This window comes from Pagrus pagrus, assembly GCF_965226575.1.
Source record: "Pagrus pagrus genome assembly, chromosome: 24".
Taxonomy (NCBI): Eukaryota; Metazoa; Chordata; class Actinopteri; order Spariformes; family Sparidae; genus Pagrus; species Pagrus pagrus.
In genome coordinates this window covers 16,421,557-16,447,800 of record NC_140206.1, presented here as the reverse complement: position 1 = coordinate 16,447,800, position 26,244 = coordinate 16,421,557, and the positions used below count along the sequence as shown (strand labels likewise).

The following is a 26,244-nucleotide window of genomic DNA, read 5'->3' as shown; positions in this document are numbered from 1 at the left end:
GACCAATACACACAGGACCGACACACACAGGGACCAATACACACAGGGACCAACACACAGGGACCAACACACACTGGGACCAACACACACAGGGACCAGGGCGTTTGGCTTTGACAGACCGAGTGCAGTTCTGGACCATCAAGTTGTTTGTGGATTACCAGCTTGTCAAACTGCAGCGATGTTCGAGTGTCAAAGAGGACCATCAGGAGACGCATGAAACAAAGCGCTTTAAGGTATTTACACTAAATTCATGTGTTTCCACTTGATGAGCTGATCTCATCCACTCAGAAAGGATGTTACGTTTAGTGTAACATTACTCCATGTTGATGTTTGTTGTTTGTGCACAAAGACTGACCTCTATTCAGCTGTGAATGATGAGGAGTTGGACCGTATTATATATATATTATATATATATATAAGTCCACAGAAGACATCCAGACACCGGCTACAAGCTAATGCGTGCTCATCTGAATGCAGGAGGTGTGTGTGTTCCCAGTGAGTATCATGATATGGGCATTATTTAAATGTATTTTAATGTATTTATTATTAAAATATGAACTATAAATTAGTGAGCCGAGCTAATGTTAAGATAATGTTCCTGTACGTTTCCATTTGCAATGCATCAGTCATTTTATTTGCAGTTTACTTGAAGCCAGCAGCCGTGCATCAACATATCCGATCCTGAAGTTTGGTTAAGCAACTTGTTTATTCTCTTTCAGAAAGTGAAGTGAACTCTGGTTGTTGTTGAGGCTGTGCTGGTTCTGCAGTGTCGCAGTTTGACACACTTCACTATATTGTCTTTTATTATGACGCCACTCTTTCCTCACAATAAGTGACTCTGCAGGTATTTTTGTTCCAGTACTGGTCAAGTAGATTGAACAGGTGTTTGTAATGAAGTTGCCAGTGAGTGTTTGGTTGTTTATTTTATTTTCCTCCCCTCAGTCTCAAGACTGCAAGAGTCTTTACGCAGAGTGGATGCAGAGGGAGTCTACATGAGACGTCTCAGGCTGTATGTATTAAGGCCAAGGCAGTCTTCTGTTCCTGGCCCAAACTCTTTATGGCCTATAGATGGCAGCCATAAGCTCATCAGCTCAGTGATATTAGCAGATAAACAGAGATCTTTCTACAGATGTCATCAGAGTTGTTTTAGAATAAAGTTGTGGTTTTTGTGTGTTCACAATCGCCTGAAGATGCACAACTGTTTGGTTTCAGTCAATGGAAAACACATGTTGAATAAAACAATTGTAAACTACTGCACAGTATGTTAAATGTGTTCAAAGACACTGGACTTGTGTCAGCTGACCTCACCTACTGAACAGTGCATTCAATGACATCTGTCTGAAAAACACTGAAACAAGTCCAGATCCAGTCTGTGCACTATTCATGGCAGAGACAAGCGCTTTCTGGAAGTCCATGTAGGTTTTGAAATGAGCTGGCAGCTTCAGTGTTTCAGAGCATGTGGAGGACGTAGGAAGGTTTCCACCAGACATCTCCACGTTCAGGTCAGGAGGAAGCCTCTCCCAGCCAACCCAGAGTGTCAGCAGCTGGGCCAGTGTACCTGATGAAGCTAAAAGTCAGAACATGGATTCAAGACAACGTTTAGTTCAACTTCAGTTGATCATATCTATCCATGAGACATGGAAGCATTTGTAAAGAGAGCAATACATGAGCCAAATAAGGTGTTTATACCTGTTTCAATAAAACATCCTTAGAAAGCCAGTGATGCGGCACGTGGACTCTACGTCAAAGTCTTCATCATCACTGTCCTCAACTGGCCATGTGATGTTTTCTAGGAGCATCTTAAACACACATCAGTGTAATTATTTTGGTGAAGGAATATGCAGATCACATTGTTGGTAAACGGAAAAATAACCAGCTCAGTCATTGAAAATACTTTAAATTCATTAAATAAAGTCACAAATATAATCAAATGACTGACTTACCTGGGCTGTGAACTGCATTTCAGCCATTTTGGTGAAAAGAAGTGGGACAACATGTGGCCTAGATGTCAGCAGGGGCCTCACCATCACATCCTTCAGTCCCTTTCTCAACTGTTTAATTTGGAGCATGGTCCAATGACCCAAGAGACAGACCCGACCCATATTACAGACCGAATCCTGTTCATAAAAGCACAATGAAGTGCTTTATAAAAACCCATTCAAACTCTAGTACAGAATATATCAACCCTTAATAAGACATTTACACATTGTAAAATAATGTATGCTGCTATTCAGATGTGTCTTTTCCTGGGACGTCCCTTCATTTGACAACATGTCACATTCTGCCTAGATTACAAGTTAAAGGAGAACTAGTCGTCCTGTCTGCAGGCCCAGTCTGCCTGTGATTGAGAATATGTGGTGCTTCATGCACACTTGTCATAACTGCTCTGCTTAAGACATAACTGATGGATGAATGGGGAAACTCCACTTTCTAAATTTCAGCAGCTTGAAGTTAACAGTGGTGAACTGTATCAGCTTTTTAAAGTATATTATCAAAAGGCACATTCACTAAAGCAGATGTGTGTTGTTGAGCTGCTCTCAGTGTACTGTAGTGGGATTTCTTAGTAAAGATTACATTTTGTTTTTATAATAATTCTTCCTACTGTGTCAACATTTGTGAAATTGGGGTTTTGTTAAATCTGCCGCTGTTCTATCAACACTTGCAGGAGTGAGAAATATTGTAGTACTTAAACTGTATATGCATTAAACGCTGGTTCTGAAGAACTTTAACACGACTATGGGCAAAGACTAAATATCATTTTTAATATTTTCCATGTTTTCCATCTCTGTCAGTGTCGACATACCAAGCCAGGGTTCACAACATCTTCTATCATTTCATCACTTACAGATGAATTCTGTCACTTAACTAGCAGGAACTCCCTGCATGGAGCAGAAGTTTGTTATGTGGCCGTCTCCGATTTGTTTTGGTGACTGCTGGGAGATCCCAAGACATGCAAAGATCTGAAACTGTGTCCTTCTGTTCTGGTGTAAGTTCTTCATGTTCAAGCTCAAATCAAGACCATAAAAGTTATTACATTTGCCCAAACAATCATTTAGCAAGGCAAAGGTTTTTTATGTTACATAGCAGTTTTATGATGCTCCTGATGTGCAGGTCAGGACAGTCATCTGTAACAACAGTTGGTGTTTCAGGGTCCCATTGAACAGCACATAAATTACAGCAGGACTTCATCCTGTGACACGGGGGCCGTCGTGCAGAAAGCTGTGGGCCGACATCCTTCCTGCAACCCGGAAGAGGTCGCTTCAATAAGCACCTGTGATGCTGCTGGAACAAGATGGTCAGCTTCACCCTCAAACAGCAGTGTTGGGCCCATTCCTCCTGTAAAGTACCAAGAGAGCAGCGGATAAAGTCACAACAATTAACCACTGAAATACATTTAAAAATGACATATTAACCTTCAACATGGTCAAAGACTCACCAACATCTAGACTGAATCCAACCTGGAGTTTGTAGCGCATCACTCCCTCTCCGACTGCAACATCACCTGAAATAAGATGTTGATAATAACAGTGGAAAAACGGTGGCTGACTAATGCAGGTAACTGGATCAGGTAACATTTAACAAGCAAGGGGAAAAATAGTCAATATTCTAGAAGAGCATCCTTAATATTGACTATTCCAGATAACAGCAGAATATTGTGCATTTCATTTGTGCTCATCAATTATATAATTGTTTGGATCCCATTCTCCCATTTAACAACTCCATATAAGATACTTGAGTGGTATAAACTTCACTGATACATTCATATTACACACTTTATACTACTGACCAACAAGGGCACAATGAAGTGGACATGCCCATTCTTGCTGCTGTTTGTAGAAGAAGAGAAGGTCCCGTTCCCTGTCCTCCTCAGAGTCCCTGACATCCATCTTCATCCTCAGTGGTTTCCCAGATGCAGATTGTCTTTGAAACCTTTGGCAGCTTGAGCTGGTTCTTTAAGAAGCGTCCATTCTAGACAACAACAGCAATAATAAAGTCATCTGCTCCAGAGAGACGTGTTGTGAGCTGGCATGTTACCTGCAGATCTCCTCTCAGTCTACAGAAGAGGAGGAAAGTTATGTCCATGTCACTGACAAACAAGAGACCCAACATCTCCACAATCTGTTACAAAGCTGAGTCGACGTAAAAACAGCAAAACAGCCTTCTGAACAAGAAGGAAATATGTTTCACAGTTAGAATATATAACCCAGCTGCATGTTATTGTGTGTCATTACATTATCTTATCTCTCTAATTATATCTGGCAGGTGTTACTTTTCTATTGGCTGAGTTTATGTTACACACGATCTTACAGCAACCCTCTTGTGATGACACAAACATTGTCTGTTTCTTTGTGATCCAGCTCCTGGTTGTCAGCCACTGCTGGTACTCCTGCACTCTCAGCTGATGTTCCAGGCCTCACTGTAACACCGTCACTAACTGGGCTGTCTCTATCATTTCCTTCACTTCGGCCTCCCTCTTGTTCTCCTTCTGATTCCTGCATGGGTGAAATGATGGTCGTACTCCTTTATTTGTGTGCACAACACTCTATTAGAGAGATTTTCCCAGAGAAACATGAATATGCTACCCTTGCATTTCTTTAGGAAGTACATAGCCATTGCAGCTCAATCTGTGCAGCTTAATCTCTGAACAGGGAACTTCCTTCTGACAAGTGATGCAGGGGATGACTGGACCAGAGGCGTGATGTGAGCAATCTAAGGGTCGATCCTGCTCAAGTGGACGTATGTAGATTGTAGCCTGTCCAATCACCGTCGATGGATCTTTCAGATAGGTGAGGGTGTATCCAGTGCTGGGACACGGAAGCAATGCAAGATTTCCACTGCGAGTAGATCCTAGAAATTCAAGAAATAGAAATTAGAAATTCAAAGCCTCCCCCTTCTTGGAGCTTCAGAAACACTTCCATCAGTTTATTTGTTATAACCACGGGATCGTTTTCGTTTTCCTGGCTAACGTTAAATTATTTAGCTTACCTTGGACAGGCGTACGTGATGGAGCGGCAGGTATCTGCTGTGACTGAGCTGCCGGAGCCGGAGGAGTTCTGCTCAGAGCTTCCTCAATCAAATTCGCTGCTTCTCTCGGCAGCTCCGGGCAAGATTTTGACATTTTGTCCTGCACCTCGCACGCTGTATCAACACTGGGGCCAGCAGGGGGCCGAGCCTTCCACCTGACTTTTAGAGGTTGCCAATAAAGTTTTGTTTGATTGCATCAATCCATTATCTGAAATCAATTTGCCTTGACTTGATGTGCAGGGTAACCAATCAGGTGTTAGGATCCGCCCACCGACTTTGATGGGCGAGTTTGACAGATAAAATAATTTCATGAAGCACTGCAACACAGGACCATGACATCATTAATTGAATAGTGAAATAATTATATATGTTTTTTTACATAAAATGAATTGGTATTTTAATGAATTAATGACACATTTAATTAATTATTTAATGGTGTATTTATTTATTTAATTATGGCACTTTTAGTCCTCCATACTAAACATGCATGGAGGCTGAGAAACCAACCTGTTTGAGGAGAGGAGGAAACACTCCTCACAGGTGTGCTGCTGCTCATGTGTGTGTGTGCTCACCCTGTTATACTGTAAGTCAGAGCAGCATCAGAGTGATGGTGAAGCTGTTATCTGAAGGTAAAGCAGTGACATGTTGTTGCTTTAAGGCCTGTACTGCTTTCACACACAAACATCAGCTGGGAAACTGCCTGGTCTTTGAGCCAAGATGGCTGCCTGTGTGAGCAGGCAGAGAGAAGCTGTGGTTTGTCCTGGTGCTTTGAATGATGACACTGTGATAAGAAGGTGAGTTCAGTCTGATCTGAGGTCTGATGGGTTTCACAACAGTCAGGACTTTTATTGATGTGGAGGGGAAGGCAGCACTGGGTTGAGCACTAGGACCCAGCAGGCATCAGGGCGTGTAAACAGAGTGTGAGAGCTCACCTGGGCTCCTCCTCCTGTGATGAAGCACACCTGAGAGACCGTCAGCAGCTGAGGACGGACTGTGTTTGCTCTCACCTGCTGCTTTCAGTCCTTTAAAGGTAAGATATGATTTAACTTTACAATAACATTCAGCTAACGAGCTAACATTCAGCTAACGAGCTAACATTCTGACCAGAGTGAAGAAACAACAGTGTTGACGTCCTGTCAAAGACGTCTCTGTCTCTGTCCGTCCTGTCTCCTAACAGCACTCTGTAGCTCAGAGGTGACAGTCTGACAGCCTGTAGTTTCAGCTGGAGATGTAAAAGCAGCCAGTTCACTACTGAGTCTAATAAGTCAACAAAATAAACTCACTAAATGTCAAGAAAGGAAATATTCTTTATTCTAGACTTTTACACTCTCATTAAACACACAAGTCATCAGATTTCACACATGATTCATGTTTAACAGTCATCTGACTTCCTGACTGTAACTTCCTGTTTAAAGTCTGGTTTCAGTTCCTCTCAACGTTGTGGTTCAGACAGTTGTGTCCGTGTGACCCTCCAGCTGAAGGTAATGTAACACATTTAAAATGTTTGACTCGTTAACACAAGCTGTCGTTAGCTTAGCAACACTAGAAACAGCAACAAGCTGTCGTTAGCTTAGCGACACTAGAAACAGCAACAATCTGTCGTTAGCTTAGCGACACTCAGGGTCCGAAATTAACTTTTTGACTCACCAGCCAAGTGGACTGGTAGATGAAAAAATCCACCAGCCAAGCATATTTTTTACAGGCCAAAATAAATTACCTTTTTGTGTTACATAAACATTAATTTCCATATATTTCATTGAGATAAAGTACAAACTTAAAGAAGAGGCCAGAGCAAAGTTGAAGCGTAATTCTTTTTAATATATTGATGAATGTATCTGCTATCAACAGGAGTTAAAGCAATCAATTGTTCTATGTCTCGGTTTTTTTACTTTGGTATACTGGAGACGCACCAAACAGCTCATCACCAGAGCCGAGGCCTTTTCACACAGAGTCAGAGTTATCGCCACAGTGGCGGTTCGCCAATTCACCGCCGCTGGTTGTTCACGCAGAGCCGAGCAGCTCCGGAGTAAAACGTGAACCAGAGTGTAATTCACACAGCAAGCCGGCGCTCCAAAAGATGCGTGACGGTACGCGTCATGGTGATGACGTGTGTTTTTTTTCAGCGTGTTTCCCCCTGTGTCCAGCTGTTAATCTAAACATGTACACACTGACTGTTTATAATCATATGGATGCTGTTATAATGTGTAGTGATTGAGATCCTGACCCACCAAACATCCTGGAAAGTGACAAAGTTACGTTTTTCGCTCTAAATTACATAATTACATAATCACCATCAATGAACGGGACGCTGTCTGACTCTCTCACTCGCGGGGAGGGAGGCTGTTTATGGGGGAAAGTTCACTGAAGTCTCGATCGGGAGGGCTGACTGTCACCCGACAAACAGTTGGTGAGTTAAAGGTTTTTGCCGGGGACAGACGCTGTTTTTCTGGCAGAAATGTGACGAAGGGTAAGTAGGACAGACACTTCTCCACGAATAACTGCGGTATTTTTTCCTCATATAAGTTGCCAAAGACACGACCAGTTACTACGCTACGGTTGTTTGGTCCTGTAACGTTGCTTTGTGGGACAATTCTCTATATTTTGCTGAGTGATGGACCTGTTTAGTTATCAGACAGTGAACACCATCAGACCGACACACCCTCGCTCTGCGCCGCCAGCTTATCCGTTCATACTGGTTCGGTTCGCCAATAATGCGCCTCTGATACCACCTCCAGAGGCACATCAGAGGCGGAGGGATATTTCATCCCTCGCAGCATCTGAGACTTTCACACAGTTTTTGTGTGTGTTTGTGTGTGTGTGCGTCCCAAGAGTGCGACTCTTAGTTTTACGTACTATTGTGGTACAAACATTTACCCGCCAGAGTGGCGGATAACCTCCGCGATTTACTCGCCAAACAGATAATTTACCCGCCATTGGCGCTTGGCGGGTGTTAATTTCGGACCCTGGTGACACTCGAAACAGCAACAATCTGTCGTTAGCTTAGCGACACTAGAAACAGCAACAAGTTGTCGCTCCACTGTTCATTTCTACAAACTCACAGCTGTGAGGTCAAACAGCCGCCATTACAAACATCATCCTCCATGTTGAGAGGAGAACGGTGCAGGAAGAGCAGAGGTGGAGTTAGTTGGTCGTCAGTTGATGTGGAGACAGCAGGAAGCAGCATTCAGAGGACGGTGAGCAGATGAAAGCTTTTATTTTGTAATGAAAGAATAAAAATCTAAGTGTGTCACTAAATGAGCTGTCAGAGCTGTGAACACTCCTCCAACAGGAAGTGTCGCCTCTTTCTGTCACTGTCCACTGAAATGTGATCAATAATCAAATCAGCCACATTTACTTTACATCAGTCTGTTCTACATCAACTGACAGTGTTTGCAGTGCAGCTGCAGGATTTTACCAGTCCATTACTTTAATACAAGTTTTTACTTGTATTTTCTTTCTTCATGAAAATCAAAGGAACTAGTGAAGAAACAACAATTTTGTTTTTGAGTCTTGGAGTCGAAAACAACCTAAAACTGAACTGGTGCCAACAAACCAAGTCGACCTGTTTATTCAGGTTTGTTAACTATTCAGTTTGTCAGTGAAAACCAGTTTTCAGTCTCGGCTCTGATGCAGCATGTAATCTGTAATGTAACTAAAATTATCAAACAGGTGTAGTTGAGTAAAAAGTAAAATATTTGCCTCCAACATGTGGAAGAATAAAGTTGCAGTGCAGAACAGATGGATCAGGAGCTGCAGTGTCCGGCTAAGCAGGATAGACTGACGAGAGAGAAGCTGCAGGCTGGAGCATGAACTAATGTTTACTGCTCAGTGTCACGGTGCTTTCTCCTCTTCTGGTGACCAGAAGGATCCTGATGAGATGAGAGGACGAAGCACAACCTGCCTGTAGCGGACCCTTGGCGTCCATAAATGAGGCGGAGAGATTCAAACGGGTGCTTAAATTTTATTGCCTGCTGTAGCACCGTAAAAACTATTAAAGAAAAATACAGAAAGAAAAAAGGAAGATTAGATTAAATACATAAACATTTAATTCACAATTTCCAAGCCCTCATTCAACAGAAAAATTAAAAGATACATTCATTGAAAACATTTACAATCATTACTAACTCCATTCACCATATCAAACAGTATTGGCGGCATCCCTCAGGATAAATAAATCCAGACCACCCAAGAATAAAAGTAATTCTAAATTTGAGTCAACATACCTCGTTCCACTATACCAAGGGAGCTATTTGTTTGTTGTGTTGAAGGTGCCGTCTGAAGAACCATCCTCCTAATAACAATAAACAAACTTAAAACAGACCGCAGCACCTAATCAACATAAAGATGGTACGTGATTACATTGCGTGGTTAAAAGCAAACTTACTCGGGGAGCCACACATAATCCAAACAGAGAGAAACTCAGCAGCACAGACGCCGTGCCAACCCAGCAGAGACAAAGGAGAAAGGTGATGGAGATGCGCACAGGTGAGGATATGCACAGGTGAGCTTACAGGGCTCATAGTCTCCTCCCTTTTATACCTTGCTACCCTCATCAAGACTGGCCACTAGATGGCAGTCAATTTACTGTTATTCACACTCCCACCAATCAATCAATCTAAATAATAAGTGACAAATCTAAAGCTCAGGTTCATAATTTCTGACATCCTTGTATTGAACCACAAATGTTAACAGGTTGGTCTAATAATAGCAAACACCAAGTCACTCATTCTCTAAAAGGAGCACCAGCTTCTGAATGGGTCTTTCAATAATTGAAAGTTTCCCTGATGATTTTCGATCTCCCACTTGCACTTTGACCTTACGAACTAGGTCATCACTTCCTTCCATGGGTTCAACCACCCGTCCCAACTGCCACTGGTTTCTGGGGAGAAAGTCATCCTTGATGATGACGACATCATTAACTTTGAGGTTGCGCCGAGGCACATGCCACTTCTGCCGTGTAGAAATATTCAAAAGGTATTCCTTCTTCCAACGACTCCAAAACTGCTCAATCAAATATTGCACTCGTCGCCATCTTTTTGTCGCATACATGTCTTCCTTTACAAATTTCCCAGGAGGTGGGAGAGCAACTTTGGACTTCATCAGAATAAGATGATTGGGCGTCAAGGGCTCTAGTGATGTGGGATCATTGATTCCATCTGTATTTAGCGGGCGGCTGTTAACAATGGCCATAGCTTCATAGAACAAAGTTCGAAGTGAAGCATCATCAAGTCTACCAGGACAGAGAGAAAGAGTGGCCCTCAACACATTTCTCACAGTCCGGATTTGGCGTTCCCAAACACCACCGGTATGACTCGCTTGCGGGAGCGTTGAAGATGAACTCACATTGTTTATCAGCCAGGTAAACCTCAAGTTGAGTGATGTCACACTGCTTGAGTGCCTCTCTAAGCTCATTCCTGGCTCCCACAAAATTTGCTCCATGGTCACAACGGAGTTGACGTACCGCTCCTCTGAGGCTAATGAAACACCTTAAAGCATTGATAAATGTGTCTGTTGACAGATCCTCCAACATTTCAATGTGAACAGCTCGGGAAGAGAGGCAAGTTAGGATCAATCCATACCTCTTATATTCCTTGCGTACTCTCTTGATGATAAATGGGCCAAACACATCCATACCACAGTGTGTGAATGGTGCTGACACCTCGACTCGTTCCCTTGGAAGCTCAGCCATACGTTGCTCCTCTACTGGGCGTCGGAGTTTCCTACACCTTACACAGTTGTATATCAGCTGGGCGACAGAATTTACTCCCACCAATAAGCCAAAACCCATTGGCTCTGAGCTCCATTTGAGTTTGACTTCGACCTTGATGACAAATTCTGTCATGGTAATGGGACAGAATGAGCTTAGTAATGTGAGAGTTTTTTGGAAGGATGACTGGATGTTTTAGTTCTCGACTAAGAGATGATTGCTTTAGCCTCCCACCAATCCGAAGTAGGCCCTTATCCACAATAGGGTCAAGGCGGAAAAGAGGACTAGAACTAGGGAGACTACCTCCTCTTTCAAGTGTTTTTATCTCTTGGGGAAATGCTTGCTGCTGAGCAAGCCTAATGACCACCTCAGCTGCTCTCTCTCGTTCTTCAACAGTCACATGATTACCTTGATGCCCTCGCTTAGATGCTAGCCTCTTAATTCTTGCAACAACCTTGAGGAGCCTTATCCAAGATGAAAATCTACTCAAACTGCTGAGTGTGTTGTTCGAGTCACTGGTGGTGGTAGTGGCTACATTCACTTGAACTGCTCTAACTTCAGGATCACCCACCAGCAGTTCAGTAGAGAAGTTGGGTCTAGGTTTCACTTCTTGCTCCCACAGGAATTTGGGTCCTGACATCCAGCTTGTTGAGGAGATTTCAGAGACATGAAGGCCTCTAGAGGCATGGTCGGCTGGGTTTTCTAATGTGTCAACATAATGCCACTGACCAGGATCTGTTTTTTCCTTTATTACTTGAAGGCGATTTGCCACAAACACGTGAAACCTTCTTGAGTCATTATGGATGTAAGCCAGCACAACTTGAGAATCTGTCCAAAAGAACTCCTCATCGATTTTCATTTCCAGTTCAGTTTTCAACATGGCACTTGTTCTGGCAGAAACTACAGCAGCAGAAAGTTCCAGTCTTGGAATGCTCATGATTTTTGTGGGCGCTACTCTTGCCTTGGCCATCACAAGGCTGCAGTAGATTTCATTTCTGTCATTGATGTACCTTACATAGGAACATGCACCATAACCAACTTGACTGGCATCTGAGAAGTGGTGCAGTTCTGTCCTCATGATGTCACCAAAGTTGTGTGGGTGATAGCATCTGGGTATCATGACTTCTCTCAGTTTCTGGAGACCACCTTTCCACTCCTCCCACTGTGAATATACATCCTCTGGAAGGGGTTCATCCCATCCCTTACCCATGCGACACAATTCCTGTAAAATGCATTTTCCACGTAAAGCGAAAGGGGAAACGAAGCCCAGTGGGTCATACAAGGAGGCGACAACTGAAAGAATACCACGGCGAGTAGCAGGTTGGTCCTTGAAGTTGACCTTGAAACTGAAGGTGTCATCTTCTATTGACCACTGAATGCCAAGCGCACACCCTACTGATGTCACATCTAGACCGAGATCATGGGATTTAGCAGTTGTCGCCCTTTCTGAGAGATCAACACAGCTGAGAACTTCTTGCCTATTTGAGTTAAACTTATGCAAACGCAAACCTCCCCTTTTGCACAACCTTTGAGCTTCAATAATCAAGTCCTTGGCTTCTTTGATCGAAGGAACACTGGTCAGGCCATCATCTACATAAAAGTTCTTTTCAACAAAAGCTGAGGCTGAAGAATGAGCAGATTTGTGTTGCTGTGCTAAATACTTAAGGCCGAAGTTGGCACAACCAGGGGATGAGGCAGCACCAAAAAGGTGAACTGCCATCTGATATTCCTGGGGTTCTGTTTCCAAATCTCCATGCTCCCACCAGAGAAATCTCAGATAGTTCCGTACTCTGGGTGGAACAAAAAACTGATGAAACATGCTTTCAATATCACATACCACGGCCACAGCTTCCTTTCGGAAGCGACAAAGGACTCCCACCAGTGAGTTAATGAGGTCCGGACCAGTCAGGAGAGTGTCATTGAGGGAGACTCCATGGAACTTTGCTGAACAATCAAAAACCACCCTCAACTTATCTGGTTTTTGCGGATGGTATACACCGTGATGAGGTATGTACCACACAGTCCCACCCTCAGCCATGGGAGGGGCTGGCTCGGCATCACCTCTGCTGATAATTTCCTCCATAAAGGTCTTATAATGATCATAATACTGCTTATTGGTCTTCAGTTTCTTCCTTAAATGTTGCAGGCGAACAATGGCAAGCCTTTTGTCATTTGGTAGTGAGGGCAAATTGCTACTCTTAAAGGGGAGAGGGAGCTCATAATGTCCGTCTTCTCTCTGCTTTATGTTGTCGCTAAGGTGTTGGATGAAGCGGAAGTCGTCTTGTGACACATACTTGTCTTCATATCCCCTCTCATTAAAGTCTGACTCAAGAATTTTAAGAACATCAGCGGCTGATGGCATTGGCATTTCCTTCACTGCAACTCTGTGTACAAAGCTCTGGCTTCCCAGTCTGTCAAGATGAGGATTAGATGATCCTGTTATACTCCACCCAAGCTCGGTTCTCTGTGCGAAGGGCTCATTTCCATCACCCCTGATGACCTCCAGAGGTGCTAATGCTAATGGACAATCATATCCGATCAACAGTCCCACTTCGCAGTCTTGCAGTGGTGAAAGTTGGTCAGCCAGGTGTCTCAGGTGTGGCCACTGCCGCGCTGTCTTGTCAGTTGGGATATGAGATCTGTCCACTGGGATAAAATCCCTAGAGTAAGCCTTAAATAGCTGAACGTGAGTTTCAGAGTGGATTCCTCTAATTTGCAAACCATGTGCAATCTTGCTTGCTATGATGGTGTTGACAGCTGTCATTGTGCTTAGCTTCAATTGAACAGGTGACGCGTTCACATTAAGTTCCTTGAGCAAATCTTCCAAAATAAAAGTTGAATCACTCTGTGTATCAAGTAAAGCATAAGTGAGCAGCTCTCTGTGTGGCTCTTTCACTGATGACAAAAATACAGGTACGATGTTAGAGGTGGAGGAAGAACTTTGAGTGACGGCGTGGGACAATACATTGTGGACTTCCTGACTTCTGCCATCTTCTGTGGGGGTAAAATTTTGCTCCAAGGTTGCCATGGATACATTCCTCTTCTCTTCATGCAGGCAGGTTGGATGATGTCGGCCACATGTACTACATGTGTGTCGCCTTTTGCAATCCTTTATGACATGTCCCTTCCACAGGCAGCCAAAGCAAAGTTGGTTTTCTCGAATGAATGCCCTTTTGTCTTCAATGGGTCTTTCTACAAAGGTAGGGCACTTAGCTATGCCATGTGTTGGTGGTTTTAATGATGGTTTTAATTTGAAATAGGCTGTTCTATGCATCCCAGCAGAAGAGTTGTTAGACTGGGTGCTAGTATTCAGAGTATTTGCTCTTTTAGGTAATCTGTCATCCATGGCTTTGGAGTTCATCAGAAATGGGGAGGCGATGGGATTGCATGCTATCCGGGCTTCCTTTTGCATGAAATCTGTAAAACGTGAAAAGCTTGGGTAGTCACCAGATGCATCCAACTCATCAACAACAATCCTACTCCATCGGTGCACGATCCAGTCTGGTAATTTCTTCAGTAATTTATGGTTTTCCTCACAGTCATTTAGGATGGCTAACCCTTTAACATGGGGCATAGCCTCAGCACAGCCTTTTAAGAAGTCTGCAAATTCTCTGAGGGCTGGGGGGTCACTTCCACTGATTTTGGGCCATTTCATAAGTTTGTCACGAAAGGCCTTTTGAACGATGAAAGGATTTCCATATCTTTCCTCCAACAATGCCAAAGCGCTGTAATAGGCATCTTCAGAATTCCTGTAAAAGAATCCCTCCACAGCTTTGCGTGCTTCTCCTGCAAGATAGTGTTTAAGATAAAGCATCTTTTCACAAACAGGGAGGAGCTTCTGGTCAATAAGGGCCATGAAGGAGATCTTCCAGTCAATAAATTTTAAAGCGTCACCGGAGAATGTTATCGGTTCAGGGGGAGACAGCCTGCTTACACTTAAAGAGCTTGCAATGGCTTGGGCTAGATTGGCTGTGTCTTGGTTTGTTATTTCAGGAGGTGTCTGAGGTTGGAATGGCACGGCCCGTGGGTTTAGTGAATAGCTGGACTCCACCCTTTGGTGCACAGAGAGGATCTCAGCAGGCTCACTCTCCTCTCCATGATTCTTCACACTGCCTTCAAGATTTTTATAGGCTCTCACCCGGGCTGCCACCACTTCCACCTCGTTTTCAGCTTCTAGCTGTCTTAACCTCAACTTCTCTTTTTCTCGTTTTAAGTGCATTTCAGCCTCCTTCTGTTTCATTTCTGCCAACATTTTTGCTTCACTCTGTTTCCATTCATTTTCCATTTTGCACAATTTTGTTTGTTGAGCTTGAATCTTGTGCATTGCCTTTGCTTTTTCCAGTTTTACTGCAAGCTCTGCTTCGGCCTCGGCTCTTTTGCTAGAGACTGTGGAGAGAGTGGAGTGGATTGAGGATGTCTCTGTTTTCTGCCTTGCCTTTGCCTTTCCCAGTTTTAGTGAAGGCTCTGCTTTGGCCTCAGCTCGTTTGTATTGAGGAGAGGAATGGACTGAGGATGCCTCTGAGATTACTGTCTCCGTGTTGGTGTATCCAAAAATGGAGCCATGATTATTTTTGTTTAGTATCTCCCTCACCCTCTCTTTCTCCAATTCATCGTTAAACGCCTCTTCGATAGTTTCTTTTCTTTTACAAGCGAGGCCGCAGATCTCAGCTGTGAGGGAGATGCAGGCATCCATTTTCTTAGTAATTTCTGGGGTGGAAATGCAGTTGCGTCTAATAGGCTCATAGAGTTCGCACACTGTGTCATGTGTGGTTTTTATGGTTTGTTGGATATTATCAAGGTCATCCAGTGCACAAAACACCTTCAGTTTCATTCTGGAGTCCCTTGCTGTTTGTTTCCAAGAGTTGTATCCCTTACTGAAGTTTTTCTCATGTTGTTTAGCCTTCTCTTCCCGCAACTCTCGACCCTTGTCTGTTAAAGTTCTTTCACCGGAGCTGGACCTGGATGGTTGACCCTTGATGTTATCTATCCCTTGTGATTTAAGTGACATTTTGAATGCTTGTTTTATTAAAAGATTGTGTTCAGAATTCTAGGCTGTGGTCCTTTTAGTTCACAAAGTAATCCCTTCACACATTCACAAAATTCTTAACAAAAATGTATCAAACTGTGACCAAAATGAACACTCAATTACCACAATCATAAAGGGTTATATTGCACTTTACTCTTTCAACCTTTAAAGAAACATTATAAATGTATCATTCAGGGATGGAAAATACGTGGGCTACTGTAACCTTTACTGGACATTTAACTCTTAAACCCTTGAAACTATAGCTGATTGTGGGTTTATTTCTTGACATTTAACTCAAAAGGCGACATGCAGTGTGTTGCTCCATTCTCTTTCTTTCTCCCGTTTCTTAATTGTTTCAGTCCAGTGTCTCTCACTGCATTTTTCGCTGTACCTTTAAAGATTGAGCACTGTTCCTTTACTGGTCTTGTCCATATGCCCAGGTTGTAGGCTGCGTCGGCTGCTGACGTCAGGTGACAAAGGAGAATGGCTCGGACATGATGGTCGAGTTTTTACTGTAGCGGACCCTTGGCGTCCATAAATGAGGCGGAGAGATTCAAACGGGTGCTTAAATTTTATTGCCTGCTGTAGCACCGTAAAAACTATTAAAGAAAAATACAGAAAGAAAAAAGGAAGATTAGATTAAATACATAAACATTTAATTCACAATTTCCAAGCCCTCATTCAACAGAAAAATTAAAAGATACATTCATTGGAAACATTTACAATCATTACTAACTCCATTCACCATATCAAACAGTATTGGCGGCATCCCTCAGGATAAATAAATCCAGACCACCCAAGAATAAAAGTAATTCTAAATTTGAGTCAACATACCTCGTTCCACTATACCAAGGGAGCTATTTGTTTGTTGTGTTGAAGGTGCCGTCTGAAGAACCATCCTCCTAATAACAATAAACAAACTTAAAACAGACCGCAGCACCTTATCAACATAAAGATGGTACGTGATTACATTGCGTGGTTAAAAGCAAACTTACTCGGGGAGCCACGCATAATCCAAACAGAGAGAAACTCAGCAGTAGGGCTGGGGCGACGCGTCGACGTCATCGATTACGTCGACGCAAAAAATACGTCGACGCAAAAACTGTACGTCGACGCGTCAACCGACCAAAACAAAAAATGGTGGCAGCGAGTAGCAGCAACGCCAGTAGCCCTTTTCACACAGACGCCGTATTATCGCCGCAGCGGCGGTTCGCCAATTCTCCGCCGTTGGTTGTTTACACAGAGCCAAGCAGCTCCGACGTAAAAGACGAACCAGAGTGTAATTCACACAGAAAGCCGGCGCCGCGGCTCCAAAAGAGGCGTGACGGTACACGTCATGGTGATGACGTGTTTTTTTTCAACGTGTTTCCCCGGTGTCCTCCTGTTAATCTAAACATGTACCTGCTGACTGGTTATCATCATATGGATGCTGCTATAATGTGCTGTGATGAGATCCTGACCCACCAAACATCCTGGAAAGTGACAAAGTTACGTTTTTCTCTAAATTACATAATTAAATAATCACCATCAGTAAACAGGACGCTGTCTGACTCTTTCACTCCCGGGGAGGGAGGCTGTTTTCTGGGGGAAAGTTCACTGAAGTCTCGGTGGAGGGCTGACCGTCCCGGTGATTTTTTTCACTGTGACAAACACTTGGTAAGTTAAAAGTTTTTTGCCGGGGACAGATGCTGTTTTTCGGCCAGAAATGTGACGAAGAGTCGGTCGGACCGACAGGCTGACAGACACTTATCCATGAATAACTGCGGTATTATTGGACCTGTTTAGTTATCACACAGTGAACACCATCAGACCGACACGCCCTCACTCCGTGCCGCCGGCTTATCTGTTCACACTGGTTCGGTTCGCCATTAATGCGCCTCTGATACCTCCGGAGGAGCATCAGAGGCGGAGGGAAATTTCACCCCTCGCCGCATCTGAAACTTTCACACAGAGGCGGATGCCGAGAATTGGCGCAGGATCCCCGCATGCAAATGGCAGTGTGAATGGGGCTACTGAGTCAGCTGACGCTGAACTCAGCAAAAAAAGAACACGTATTTCGAAGGTATGGGACTATTTTACAGTAAAAGGGAGCAACTCTGTTGTTTGTCAGCTTTGTAAAATGGAAATGGCCAATCATAAAAGCACGATGGCTATGCACCAGCACCTCAAAGTGCTGAAAGACATGAGGCCGCTTGCTATTCATTACTTGAATTTTATTTTGGAATTTGGTAATTAAGAGCAATAAAAATGTATTGGAATGAAGAAATTTGTGTTTTTTCATTGAGATACATAAATTAGCATATGTAAATTGCTATATAGGTAAAATTATGGGGAAATAATTGCTAATCGAATCGAATCGGAATAGAATCGAATTGAAAAATTAATCGTTAGATTAATCGATGCATCGAAAAAAAATTTGCTAGATTAATCGATTACAAAAATAATCGTTTTGCCCAGCCCTACTCAGCAGCACAGACGCCGTGCCAACCCAGCAGAGACAAAGGAGAAAGGTGATGGAGATGCGCACAGGTGAGGATATGCACAGGTGAGCTTACAGGGCTCATAGTCTCCTCCCTTTTATACCTTGCTACCCTCATCAAGACTGGCCACTAGATGGCAGTCCACGGTCATTTACTGGCTCCACAAACATTACACAGAAAGGCTGAGGTGACAGCCTAAAACAATTTACTGTTATTCACACTGCCATCAAAGCTTTAAACAATTACACCTGCATTCACATGAGGGAAAGATGTGTTGCATCATTTCTGGGGCCCAACGCAACTTAAATAGTCAGAATGCAGCGTCGTTATAGGATCATTGTGGGAGTGTAGCCGGTGAAATAAGAGTAGAAGTGGAGTTAGTTGGTCAGTATCTGAACACAGAGTGGTTGTCACTGTGTAGCTCCACTTACTGATGACTGAAGGCAGCTTTTCCTGCCTGAATCAGCCTGTGGAGGAGGCCGAGACGAGCCGCCGCTCTCCCGCTGTCTGACGCACTAAACGTGGCTGGAGAGCAGCTGCTCGCCTGGATGCGGGAGCTGGAGGTGCTGAGGGGGCTGCAGCACCCCCTAAAACGAGGCTGTAACATGGGCCGAACTTACAAGAAGGCCCGAATCATTCAGAATTTGTCATCGACAGCGTTTCACACAGTTTATAAAGGTCCTCTTAACTCAACAACTCACAAAATGGAGCGATTTTTCAAGGGAGTCTGGGGACTTCCTGTCCCTCCTCCTCTCCCTGCTGCTGTTGACTGCAGCCGATGTGACTTATAATATGTTGGTGTTCAGGTTCTTGTTCATAATGATCAGATACATGTTATCCTGGAGATTCAGATGAGTCCAAACACATGAATGTGGCCCACCATTTACTATGACGTCATCATATAGACTGAGCCCTCAGCACCAGCTGCATGAAGTGGAAATACGTGACTGACAGGGGCGGATCTAGAAAAATATTTATGGGGTGGCAAGAGGGGGGCAGGAATTTTTGAGGGGTGGCAACATATGGCCCACCATAGACATATATACATAGACATCAATAGAGTGAACTTTATAAAGCTCCTTCTACAAAGTGCTATAAGTTAATGTCTCTCATTTACACATTTACACACACGAATATATTTGAGAAACAGACAGGAACCAAAAGCAATGTTTGTAATGTTCTCTGATGATTATAAACATTAACTACTCCTCATATGTTTAATAAACAGGTAGGCACCAAACCGACATATGTATTTTTATAATGTTTTATGAGTGTTTACAGCTGCAAATGTATGTAATTCTGTTATTGTGATGATACATGACAGTTAAATATTGAATCTGTGTCTATGATAACCAGATCCTGACATGTAAATGTGATGCTTGTGAGAATAAAAAGCACCAACGTCATTTTTATAAATACAGTGATTTTTGATAATCTAAGTACTAGTAATAACAATCATGGAGACAAAAAATTATAAGTCCGCAAATCAAGATATTAGATATTAGATAGATATTATCATTACTACTACTATTTTTCTGCATATTGACTTTGAATGGGAGCAGCTGTAACGCAAGCAATTTCCCGTCGGAGATTAATAAAGTATTTCTGATTCTGATTCATATATTATGCAGTTAGTTGTCCATATTTAAGTTGACAGTATGGTAGACAGATGTCACATTTACAGGATCTGGTTATCATAAGCCCTATTCGCACGGGATTAGTATTACCTGGGGACCTCTAGTAATTTGTAATAATTGTGGAGGTCGTCTGTGATCTTAATCCCGTGCAAATCTGCCATGTCCGTAATTTGTAAAGTAAAAATTCCACCGCAAATTACATATTACGCCTAACACAGAGGTCATGTGATAATATTAGTCCCGTGCGAATCGGCATCTCTGTGATTTGGGGTCGTTTTTTATTTTTTTCCAGGTCGAGAATTATTGAGGTTGCGTTGGCAATTATAAATGAAAGTTTTGACTGCATTCATGGACGTCGGAACTATTTTTTGAGGGGGGGGGGGCTGATTTTTGTTGGGAGGGGCGGGGGAAGCACGCACACTTATCAATGATTAAGGATTTGATTTTAAGTTATTTTATAATAGCAGGCAGTTATAAGAGAACTAGAATGGATGAACACGGCATCTTTATTGTTAAGAAAATGAAACTTTGATAACTAAATCAAGCCATTTAAGGAACATCACAGCATTATTTGTACCCTTGAATGAAAAAAAGAAAAGTCTGCGCTCCTGACTCAGGGCTTTCATGCATTTCCAAAAGTGGACCTTCTTCAAACAAGTCAGTTGACCTACGGATGAAGATTTTAAGGAGGGTCGAGACATTGTTTTCATCCATAAGGTCACTGTGAACGTTCATAACGGTCAAATGTGTTAGTCTCTCCTGCGTCATGGTGCGCAGACAGGTTTTTCAGCTTGCGCAAGGCTGAGAAAGAGCGCTCGGATGCCGCGACAGATATTGGCAGGGCCAGACACAGCTTAATGAGCTTCTCCACCTCCGACAGCATGGAGCGGGTTTGGGGCTGCAAGGTATGCAGGATGGACACATCCTGGATGGTGCTTACTTCTCGTCCCCTACACACATTCCTCAGTCAGTGGCGTAGGCGGAATTTTTATCTTGGGTGGGCCAGTACAAAATTGGATGGGCCATCTTTTCTCAGAAAAAAGGACAGTGCATTTAATTTACAGCGCACAGCACTGTTAACCACTTTATTGCACAAAGTTGGCAACTAAACATGAACCAAACAGCAGGGAATACTTTAACATACATCAGGCTTAAATCTTAAGTACCAGGCACAGTTCACCAATCAGTAATAAAAAAAATCTACTAACTGGCTACAAGACACTGTTATCTAAAGCAAAACTATCTCTTCACATTACAGGCAAATATGAAGCAGTGCTAACAACAGGCCTACCTTTGTTGTTTTCATGGCCTACCAAAACACTTAAACATACTGTATCACACAAAATTCATCAGGCTTAAATCTTAAGTACCATGGACAGCTCACCGATCAACAGTTAAAAAAATAAAATGAAAACACCCAGCTAAACATCACTTGAATTACGAAATAACACACTCCTTAATTTCTACACGTTATTTAAAGCAAAGCAATCTCTTCACATCACAGGCAAAAATGAAGCAGTGCTATAACAACAGGTCGACCTTTGTTGTTTTCATGGCCTGCAAAACAATTAAACAAACTGTCAGACTTAAATCTTAAGCACCATGGACAGCTCACCGATCAACAGTTAAAAAAATAAAATGCAAACACCCAGCTAAACATCACTTGAATTACGAAATAACACACTCCTTAATTTCTACACGTTATTTAAAGCAAAGCAATCTCTTCACATCACAGGCAAAAATGAAGCAGTGCTATAACAACAGGTCTACCTTTGTTGTTTTCATGGCCTGCAAAACAATTAAACAAACTGTCAGACTTAAATCTTAAGCACCATGGACAGCTCACCGATCAGCAGTAAAAAAAAAAAAAAGAAAAGAAAAAGAAAAAAGAATGAAACACTCAGCTATCACAGGCAAATATGAAGCAGGCCTACCTTTGTTGTTTTCATGACCTACAAAACAAGGCGCAAACGCCTGGGTCTTGCATTGAATATAGAGATGATCTCATCATAGTCCAAAGTGTCACAGAGTTCCTTTTCAAAGGACAAAATTGACAGGTTGTTGAGACGGGTGGTACTCATGGATGCTCTGAGGTGCGTTTTAATCCGACCTGCAGTGGAGAACAGTCTCTCAACGCTACAAGACGTCATGGGAAGTGTGATGATGACTCGCAGTAGTTTATTGAGGTTAGGGAAAATGTCAGGAGCACATATGTCCAACACTTCCATGAGGGATGGAAATTCCAGCCCGTTGGCAACTTTCCGGCGCAATTGCTCAATGAATACTGTTAATTCAGCATCCTCAACTGAGATGTGATAGTGATCACATGTGGTGCGCATGGAGTGTGGGAGAAACGTGGCTGCTGTCCTCATGATCCCATACTGGTCCTCTTGGAAACGAGTGTTCAACTCTGTCAGTTCTCTGTCTAGGATATCGTTCCAGAGGTGTCGCAGGTCATCATCATTTTTGACACTCGTTGCTTTTCCCAGGCTTGTCGTGACCACAGATTCCGTGAGCCTCGCAGGAAGTCTCCTTTTTCTGTTCCCAGCAGTTATGTCCCAGCTCGTGATGTCGTATTTGCTCATCAACTCTCCAGTCAGCTTTATCACCGCTTCATACCCACATTTTGAATCGTGTCTGAATTGAGCAAAGTTCTCTTTTAGTCCCTCAATGAGGTCAATGCATTCAGTGACACAAAGTGTCGGGCTTTGAAATCCCCTTGTAGCGAAGTCACTCGTCTGAAATAATTTCCCGAACGTGACGAGGAGGAATAAAAACTTTTTTGTTTGTATTTGCAGGAGCAGGCTAGGACTTCTAATATGACGTCCAGCAGACTTAAAATTTTGCTCACTGCTCCAGACCTGGAACTCCAGCGCGTGTCCACGGAGCGCTGGAGTTCCAGGCACTGGCGGTCAGGATGGAGCTCCTTCTGCACCTCAACGAACCGAGCGTGTTTGCTGCTGCCTGTCATGAAACTATGTATATTGTTCACTGTATCAAAAAATGTGCTGACATGTCCGGACACCTTTGATGCTGCACATAGCACCAAATTCAGTCTGTGAGAATTACAGTGGACATACACAGCCTGAGGAAACGTTTGTTTTAAAATAACATGCACACCTCCCTTGTTTCCTGACATAACGGAGGCCCCGTCGAAACTGAAGCCAACACACAGAGATGGGTCAAGTTGTAGTGGTTCAATCACCTGCAGTATTTTCTCTGCAATAGCAACTGCGCTTGTAGCACTTTAGGTGTAGGACTAGAGTCTAGGTTCAGGAAGAGTGGTGATATTAGTGTTTAAAAATAACAGACCACAGACCAGTGAGTCAGTTTTAACTGCCGGCTACTTTATATAGAAAAATTATTAGAAAAACAGTAACAGTGGTACCAAAACACTTTTACACAAACACACACAACATGAATTGCTCAATCTCCCTCCAACCATTCAAAATGAAACCCAACCTCAGAAAAATAAGGTTATTTTTCCTATTTATCTTATTTGGATTCAATCCAACCTATTTGATTTGAGATATAATTTTATATTTAGGTTTCCTATGTTGGTTGTTTAGTTCTTGGTATCTATTTTGAGTTTACTCAGTCTAAGTTCTAATTTTATCTTAGTTAAGGCCTATTTATGAGTTTTAATTCTAATTTTCTTCTATCTCTTTAATGTGCTTAACCAGCTCTATTTAAGCTTTAAATCACTTTCACAAAACCCATTCATGTCATACCAAATTGGCACACAATAATGAAAAGGGAATAAATAAAAGAAAAGAAAATGCAAATAAAAAAATTAAAATTGTATCAACAATACAACTCAATCAGATCTCGCAGATCCATATAATCAATAACTCAGATTTCTTCAGTTTGATGTGACCAGTCTTTTGGTTAAGTCCTTTCTCAGTCCAAATGAAATTCACTGTGTGTTGCTGCAAAACCTGTCAGTTCTGTCCTACCACGATCCCAGTGTCAGAATCAGTGTCTTTGTCCACGTGTGTAGGTGAGTTTTGCAGCACAGGTGATCCTCCACTCCAACTCTCTCTCCTATGGGAAGCTCGCCATCTTGTTTCCACGACTCCAAGGTGTATTCACACACCAGCGATCCCGACTAAAAAACCTGGCCTGCCATACAACAAGGCAACGCACATGCAGGCATTTTAGCTTCACATAAATCAGGAAATTAAATGAAAAGAAAGTACTAGTACTGAAATACAGATTAACTATCAACTTAAATACAAACCGCACCCTAAAATGGCGGCTCTGCTCTCGCTTTTTCTCCACCGTGAGACAACTTGACCGTGTAAGCTATTTTTTTAGCTCTTAGCTACACATTACACAAATGAAAATACAAAATACACAGCATAACAGTTGTTCAGGCTGCTTTAGCTTAGCTGCGAGTAATATCGTCTTCACACTGAACTTATATGACAAAGGAATACCTGCTAATACACACACTGAAAAAATAGCTTTTTCCCACTCACCAAATCCTCATTCAAAAGTGCAAAAAACTGAATCCAGCAAGGTGAACAGCAGTTCGGTACAATATCCTCCCGAAATAAAAGAAAAACAAGGTGTAAAACCTCAAAATAGTCTGCTTTTACTCCTATTTACGTTCTCTTTTCCTCTCGTTCGACTTTTCCTTCTGCCGTCTGTAGCATTCCGCTCTTGCTCTAATTATCCTCCCTCTCTCCTGCAAGCGGCGCTGTAGTCACCTGACCAGCACTTGTTAAAGGAGCAGTACACACAAAATAATAATAAATTGAACAGTAAACTGCTTTTATGACATCCTGTTACATTAAACATAATAATTATTGTGTTTGCTTATTTTTAGGTTTGATCTTAAGTTATATCAGTTTATTGTCTTATTCATCTAGGTTACACGCTCATGTCATTTGTGTCCACAAATCCAATTGCCCGTTCTTTTATTTTTCCTCTGTTAATGTATCTCACACAAACAGCTACAAGTTCACGTTTTGACTCATCCTTGTATTCGTCTGCCATGAGGGCATAATAGGTGCCCGGTTCACATATATCTGCTTTGATCTTGCGCAACAACAAAGAAGCAGCTGACTCGAGCAGCTCATTTTGAACATCGGGGCTCATCAAAGTTCCGTTTCTGGGCAGCTGCTCCAGACGACTTTGGATCTGTGGGTCATATTTGCACATGAACTTGAACAGCTCAAGGAAGTTTCCTCTATTAAGCGCATCCGCATCCTCCCTGTGACCTCTTAGGGGGATGTCCTGCTTGGCACAAAGCAGTACAATATCCAAAACGACTTTTAGATGGTCTCGATTCCTCTCAATGAACAAATAGTCCATGGCATCACGGTTCATTTGGTTTAGCACATTTCCCCGGCCTGAACTTTGATTAGCCCAGTAGCTTTGAAATTTCTCAAGTGAAAGGGAGTGAGGCTTGCTCCTCTGGTGCTTCTCGCCTGCCTGACGCAGATGTTTCCAGTCTACAAACCCTTCTCTGACAAATGGGCCGTCAGCTCCGCCGGCAAAATGTCTGCACATTTTACAGAAAATCGCGTTCGTTTTCACACTGTATCCCAACCAAGAAAACTCTCCATACCACTTGGATGAGAAACACCGTGATTTTCCATTTTTAACTGTGCAGGGAAATTCCTTCAGTTGTGGCTGTGAAGGTGGTTCCTCAATAGCTGATAAATCAGTAGGCAAAGCCACGTCAGGCTGGCCGGGAGAGAGCACTGGTGGTGGGGAGCAGGCGACCGGGCTTGGTGGGCTAACCGTATTGCAGGTAAAGTCTGTAAAACCGGGCTCTGTGGGCTCGGATGTTGGAGGCAGTGGTGTGTCATCTTCTTCGAGTCTGGGTCGTTTAAAATATGACATTTAAATTACTTTGTTTCATCATTTTCCTAGCCGTCGACTAGAGTCAAAAGTCCGCTGGCTAACTGACCATAGTTGCTAGGCTTTTTGCCCCGCTCGCTGCACGTCACGCGCATAACTGTTGGCAACCATGGCAACGACAGCGAGTAGTGCTCTGGGGTTCAATATCTTTTTTTTTTGTTTGTTTGTTTTTTAGAAAGAAAGAAACATATATAGGATATACAGTACAGACCAAAAGTTTGGACACACCTTCTCATTCAATGAGTTTCCTTTCTTTTCATGACTATTGACATTGTAGATTCACACTGAAGGCATCAAAACTATGAATTAACACATGTGGAAATATGTACTTAACAAAAAAGTGTAAAACAACTGAAAATACGCCTTATATTCTAGTTTCTTCAAAGTAGCCACCTTTTGCTCTGATTACTGCTTTGCACACACTCTGCATTCTCTTGATGAGCTTCAAGAGGTAGTCACCTGAAATGGTTTTCACTTCACAGGTGTGCCCTGTCAGGT

General features: G+C 42.8%; 2 protein-coding genes and 1 long non-coding RNA gene across 3 annotated transcripts in view; 2 read left to right on the top strand and 1 right to left on the bottom strand.

The window, feature by feature from the left end:
• LOC311253568 (NACHT, LRR and PYD domains-containing protein 3-like) overlaps positions 1 to 26,244 on the top strand; it is a 379,521-nt gene that overhangs the window by 212,895 nt on the left and 140,382 nt on the right. The gene's annotated exons all lie outside the window — the stretch shown is intronic.
• Positions 6,478 to 26,244, top strand: part of LOC311253569 (NACHT, LRR and PYD domains-containing protein 3-like) — a 42,638-nt gene continuing 22,871 nt past the window's right edge. Inside the window, exon 1 of the mRNA XM_084347633.1 lies at positions 6,478 to 6,506. The gene's annotated coding sequence lies outside the window, so the exon portion shown is untranslated. The remainder of the gene's footprint in view (positions 6,507 to 26,244) is intronic.
• Positions 23,202 to 24,725, bottom strand: LOC311253574. The gene is made up of 2 exons (XR_014621716.1): positions 24,357 to 24,725; positions 23,202 to 23,997 (listed from the first exon to the last, which is right to left on the bottom strand). It is a non-coding gene; the product is annotated as an uncharacterized lncRNA (long non-coding RNA).